Below are 7398 nucleotides of genomic sequence, written 5' to 3'. Positions count from 1 at the left end.
ACTTGTGGAATGAGTGGTGTGGAGCTGGTGAAGAGGTGTGGTGATGGTGATCCAGCATCCTGACCTCACTAATGCTTTTATCACTGATTGCAATCAAATTCAAGATCCAGAAACCCAACACAAAGGGACAGAGTAAAACTGTAGACCATATGGGTGGGGAAGCAGAAGATTATAAAAAAACGAAGTAAATAAATAAATAAAATTTAATTTAATTCTGGTCAGAAGAAGTTTCAAGAAATATACAACAATACATGAAATCTATATATACACGAAAGCAAATACAAGATAAAAATACTAAAAAAAATACTAAAAATAAGATTATGGTTCCTCAGTATGTATAAATAGCAGTAAATAGTAAATAAATAGCCAATTTAAAGTAAATAAGTGATAATATTGCACATACTAATGGTGATGTAAACAGACTATGACATACAAGGCAAATTTTTACATTATTTTTTATTTTAATCCCTGTCTATTCTCATTAAAAAGGAGAGTTATGCAAGTTTTTCTATAAAAAAAGGTTGATGAATTGATTGCCATAATCTAATGATATCATTTGAAACATATTTTTTTCTGACATATTTAACGTATAGTTTTTTTTCTTCTTTACTTTAATTAATAGACCACAGGTGTCCCAGAAAGTGCTGCCAGCAAAAGGTGAGTGGCAAACCAGAAAGAAAAAACATTTTGAACCAATATTCATTTTCCCATCCCATACCTAATGCATTCATACAGCATTGATATCCAATGTATAAATGTATGTATTAGAGCACATTGATTTTACATTGATTTTATAAGGTGTATATATATATATATAAAAAAAAAAAAAATATATATATATATATATATATATATATATATATATATATATATATACAGTCATATGAAAAAGTTTGGGCACCCCTATTAATCTTAATCATTTTTAGTTCTAAATATTTGTGTGTTTGCAACAGCCATTTCAGTTTGATATATCTAATAAATGATGGACACAATAATATTTCAGAATTGAAATGAGGTTTATTGTACTGTGCAGAAAATGTGCAATATGCATTAAACCAAAATTTGACCGGTGCAAAAGTATGGGCACCCTTATCATTTTATTGATTTGAATACTCCTAACTACTTTTTACTGACTTACTGAAGCACAAAATTGGTTTGGTAACCTCACTGAGCTTTGAACTTCATAGCCAGGTGTATCCAATCATGAGAAAAGGTATTTAAGGTGGCCAAGTGCAAGTTGTTCTCCTATTTGAATCTCCTCTGAAGAGTAGCATCATGGGCTCATCAAAACAACTCTCAAATGATCTAAAAACAAAGATTGTTCAACATAGTTGTTCAGGGGAAGGATACAAAAATTGTCTCAGAGATTTAACCTGTCAGTTTCAATCCTGAAATATTATTGTGTCCATTAGTTATTAGATATATCAAACTGAAATGGCTGTTGCAAACACCCAAATATTTAGAACTAAAAATGATTAAGATTAATAGGGGTGCCCAAACTTTTTTTTTATGACTGTGTGTATATATATATATATATATATATATATATATATATATATATATATATATATATATATATATATATATATAGGGATGATGAGGGGGAGTTAGCCCTATAAGCTATTTTTTTATTGAAAAGCCATTTCTTAAACAGCAGCCTCTGACATTTGACTCTATATCTCCCATTAATGACCATGCTTATGTGGGCTCGCGTGTGTGTGAGAGTTCTTTGGTGTGTTTTACTCTACTGTAAATAAAGGCAGGTTAGGAGGGAGGTGGACACAGTGTAAATAAATGTCACCAGGAAGCGTGATGACGTCCTTCATTCATTTTCATAACAGCAGGAAAGGTGGTTATGAAACATGTTCATGGCAACATTTTATAACACAGACTTCTCAGGACTGTAAATTCTATTCTATGTAATACGTTTCTATGTAAAAGAACGTATACTAATTATAAATGCACAGAGCTGAAGTCTGTTTTGAACCAGCCATCAGTTTTTTGAGAGTGGCTCCATTCTTACACTTTACAAGATTATTTTTCTTTCTTCCAACACTGCAACTGCAATAATTGACTTTTCAGGTCAGCTCATCAGTTACACTCTGCAGCAGCCTCCTCTGCTGGAATGAACGAGTAATGATCAAAATGATTATAATGATTTTATTTGGTTGCTTTAGATGTTTGGAATCCCAATTGGTTGCTACTGTTGTTGACTGGGTGTAGTTTTGCATCCACCATCTTTAATTTTGATCACAAAGTAACAGTACAGAGAATTATATTTATTAGGGCTGTCACATTAACGTGATTATTTTGATAAATGTATCACAGAAACAACAATTTAATACAAACAGATATCATTAATTAAATGCAATGCAGTAAAACAACAAACAAAAAAGAACATTCATTGGGTTGTAAGACAAAGACAGTACAGCATCTGTTACTGACTACTTTTTATTACAGAAGTCTGTGGCAGTTATTTATTATTCATTTGTTACCAAGCAAAAATTCAGTTGATTTCTACAGATCAATATACACTGATGATGAATGCAGTTAAATGTGCATAATGTAGATTAATTAGTCACAGAGCATGTAATTAATTCGATTTAAAAAATTGTAATCGCCTGACAGGACTAATATTTAACTCATGGCACTTCTGGACCAGATGGGTGAGTATCAAGCCCTACATAAGAGCTCCAGCTTTAAATCAAAATCTAGAGAAGCATGTGAATTTCACAAAGTGTGAGAGTAACCGAGAGAGCTGTGCTTCAGTACTGCTAAACCTGCAAATCATTCACTTGGCAGAGGTGTTCCCTGTCCCTGTAAATTACACTCCCCAACTGAAAAAGGAGTCCAGGTGCAAAATATACCAATTCTCATACTGTATTGCTTTAAAATGTGTGAGTATTCAAGATGTGTGTCTCTCATGTGCTTCCCTTTTTGCATTAAACTTTTATTTTTCAAATAAAATGCAGTGCACCAGAGGAAAGTAAATATTCTCCTGTGGTAAAAACAAAGCCTAAATACACAAATACACACAGATGGCCAAGTGTTTCATGCTGTGCTCGCTAACTGATAGAAGCCACTGCTACCTGTCAGAAGGGCACGTGTCATTCAGGATTTAATTTACCTTGCCTGGCAATGATCGCAATCTGATCTTCCAGGGATGTGTCTACAGAAATGTCCAATTTAACATAAGAACTACAAAATTATGTTATTCAGCCTTTCCTGGGGCTGAGATATGCGATTTAAGTAATTGTAACATGCCAAAGATGTTTATCATTTTCAATATCTTCACTTGTTCCAGGAGCTCCAATGGCTGAAAATTATAAAATGGATCAAGGTCTAGTTCCAGCATTTGTGAAAACCCTGGATATTTAGTGCACCCCCCGTTTCACCTAGTATTGCCAAGTCAATCCAAGTAAGGACAATTAACATTTAGGGGCAGTTTCCCTATACGGGGATTAAGCCTAGATAGCATTTTAAATGATTCAACATTTGTGTGGAGCTCAGAGGATTTTTTTTTCATACAGTGTATGTTTGTTACCACAATGTCAAGTTTTTTTTGAAAATACAAAATGAAGAAACACCCTCCACCAATAAGAAGCATCAGTTCTTTTAAACAAGTTTCTGCTCAAGCTTTATTCACAAATAAAGTTGCACCAAAACATTTTTAGTTTGTAGTACACCAACTTTAGGTGAAGAACGGAAATGATAAACCGTCAACAGATGAAAAACACATGCAACAGTGAAGTAGTAAAAGTACAGGTGTGTTTTACATTCTTCATAAAATTGTTCACATTTATTTCAGCATTGCTAGAATAACAGTGTGATACATCTAAATCACATCACCTCTCTGAAGGCCTGGCATCCTGTGGTTTCACACATTTCCTGCTATGAGACACTCAGACACTCTGTTCAGCTCATACAATACAAGTTTATGATAACCACTAGAGAAACACAGGAGGACCCAAGCTCGTCTTTTCCTATACCAGGCTTTGGAGCTCAGAGGATGAGGACAACTATGACATTGAAAAGACAACAAATGTCTAAAATGACACCAAAAGCTGTTTGCACTGAAAATTCACTGCATTTAAAATATGCATGGCCAACATAAAATAACTCAAACATGACCATTTTAAAAATACCTCCAACTGAGATTGTCACATTCTATGGTCACACACGTATGGCTCTCAAAATCGATGACTACAGTACAGAAAAAAGTCTCATGGAAGCGTTTTAGATTTAGAATTCCTCTCTAACATGAACACCTTTAACTCAGACCTGTTTTCATTTTCACAAATGAGAGGGTCCCAAAGCAGAAACCACGAAATCTCCCTTTCACACAGCTGAATAAAGCATGATGCATGTTCACAACTATACAGTCTATCTAACAGTATATATATTTATAGATATATATATATATATGAAAACAGTCATTTCTCTTTGACATCAAAATATATAAATATTACAATATACAAAACATATCATACAAAACCATACCTGTTCCAAATGCACTTGGGGGAGGGACCATTGCATACAAGCCCGACAAAAATGAATGTCTGTGTTTTATCAATAAGCAAACTCATGTCCTAGCTTCTATTTCCTAAAGATCCACATAAGTGTTCCAAACCACAATCACTGTGCTTGTAATATAATAGGAAAACATGAGGACAGACAAAGGCACTAGATAAACACATCAGTTCACTAAATGTAACAGTGGTCCATGGAAAAGAAGAGGTTCAGGCTGGTTTTCCAAAAGCATTGCAGCAGAAACTTGGTAAAAGGATGGCACAGGGGAACTTGTTTTAAACAGTTTTAAACATTTTTCCCTGTCTGACAAGTTTTCACTACAGAAAAAGTTCTTTGTGGTTTGGGAAAGGGACACTGCCTGTGTAGGACATACACAAGCCACGGTATTATACCAAAAGTGCTCTGGAGAAAAAGCTTAGTTAGAACCTTAGGTTTGTCAACAACACTCCAAACAGAGTTCTCTAGAAAATTACCTGCTCAATTCATATATGGGCTCATTCAGACATTACCCAGATTTTCTAATTGAGGTCTGGAGGAATAATGCCTGGGTAGCATCCAGTACAACTGATCCAGTCCGCTCCTGTGGGTCCAGAAATGTTTGGGTTTGGGTTCTTGTAAAAAGGGCTGAAGAGACCCCAGGTATGTTCAAATACTTCCCATTTGATCATTTGTACAGTAAAGTTTCACTGAACCCCAACATATCTGCATAATTCAACCATTTACATACAACCAAATAAAATTAATTAATGAATAATGAAAATGCACTATTCTATATTCAAAATGATTCACAACGGTCTATTAGCTAAAGTAACAAAACTGTCAGTTAGTGCATTTCTTCAGGTGTGTTAAGTGAGCTATCGTTGCTTTAGCAGCAGTCTGAAATATGTGGTGTGATTGGATCACAAGACTCAGAACAACAAAGAAAGGTTTGCAACCACCAAAAATCTACTCCAGCTAAAATATAATTTGTTTCAGTAAAGTACTCTGAATGTCTACTATCTTAAAGACTGAATTATGCAGACATTTGGAAAACTCAAATTCTTTTTTGAGAAGAATTTTAGAGGAAAGAAAGATGCAAGTAATGGAAGTAATAGATCACAGTTAGGCTAAATACAGTGCACATGAAAATGACAGTGGATTTTCAACATATTTCAGCTGGAGAAGGCAAAAAACATGTTTGTATTCTTTTGCTAAATAGTCAAGCAAAGTTACTTACAGTTGTGGTCAAAAGTTTACATACACTTGTAAAAAAACATAATGTTATGGCTGTCTTGAGTTTTCAATAAGTTCTACAACTCTTATTTTTCTGTGATAGAGTGATCGGAACACATACATGTTTGTCACAAAAAACAGTCATAAAATTTGGTTCTTTCATAAATTTATTATGGGTCTGCTGAAAATGTCACCAAATCTGCTGGGTCAAAAATATACATACAGCAACAAAATTTGTCAATTTTGGTGATGTAGCGAGTTGTGTCAATCAAATTAGCTTCATGTCATGGCCTCTTCACTTCTTGTAAGTGATTCTGATTGACTACAGCTGTTGACTTCTCATGAGCCCATTTAAATAGGGCTCATTTGACCCAGTGATTAGACTCAGCTACAAAAGCTACAATGGGAAAGTCAAAGGAACTCAGTGTGGATCTGAAAAAGCGAATTATTGACTTGAACAAGTCAGGGAAGTCACTTGGAGCCATTTCAAAGCAGCTACAGGTCCCAAGAGCAACTGTGCAGACAATTATACGCAAGTATAAAGTGCATGGAACAGTTGTGTCACTGCCACGATCAGGAAGAAAACGCAAGCTATCACATGCTGCCGAGAGGAGATTGGTCAGGATGGTCAAGAGTCAACCAAGAATCACCAAGAAGCAGGTCTGCAAGGATTTGGAAGCTGATGGAACACAGGTGTCAGTCTCCACAGTCAAGCGTGTTTTACATCGCCATGGACTGAGAGGCTGCCGTGCAAGAAAGAAGCCCTTGCTCCAGAAAAGGCACTTTAAGACTTGGCTGAAGTTTGCTGCTGATCACATGGACAAAGATAAAACCTTCTGGAGGAAAGTTCTCTGGTCAGACGAAACAAAAACTGAGCTGTTTGGCCACAACACCCAGCAATATGTTTGGAGGAGAAAAGGTGAGGCCTTTAATCCCAGGAACACCATGCCTACTGTCAAGCATGGTGGTGGTAGTATTATGCTCTGGGGATGTTTTGCTGCCAGTGGAACTGGTTCTTTGCAGAAAGTAAATGGGATAATGAAGAAGGAGGATTACCTCCAAATTCTGCAGGAAAACTTAAAACCATCAGCCCGAAGGTTGGGTCTTGGGCGCAGTTGGGTGTTCCAACAAGACAATGACCCAAAACACACATCAAAAGTGGTAAAGGAATGGCTAAACCAGGCTAGAATTAAGGTTTTAGAATGGCCTTCCCAAAGTCCTGACTTAAACCCCATTGAGAACATGTGGACAGTGCTAAAGAAACGGGTTCATGCAAGAAAACCATCACATTTAGCTGAACTGCACCAATTCTGTCAAGAAGAGTGGTCAAACATTCGACCTGAAGCTTGCCAGGAGCTTGTGGATGGCTACCAAAAGCGCCTAGTTGCCGTGAAAATGGCCAAGGGACATGTAACCAAATACTAATGTTGCTGTATGTATATTTTTGACCCAGCAGATTTGGTGACATTTTCAGCAGACCCATAATAAATTTATGAAAGAACCAAATTTTATGACTGTTTTTTGTGACAAACATGTATGTGTTCCGATCACTCTATCACAGAAAAATAAGAGTTGTAGAACTTATTGAAAACTCAAGACAGCCAGAACATTATGTTTTTTTACAAGTGTATGTAAACTTTTGACCACAACTGTACA

The sequence above is a fragment of the Astyanax mexicanus genome, chromosome 7 (genome assembly GCF_023375975.1).
Source record: "Astyanax mexicanus isolate ESR-SI-001 chromosome 7, AstMex3_surface, whole genome shotgun sequence".
In the NCBI taxonomy this organism is placed as follows: Eukaryota; Metazoa; Chordata; class Actinopteri; order Characiformes; family Acestrorhamphidae; genus Astyanax; species Astyanax mexicanus.
This window is presented reverse-complemented; position numbering follows the sequence as displayed.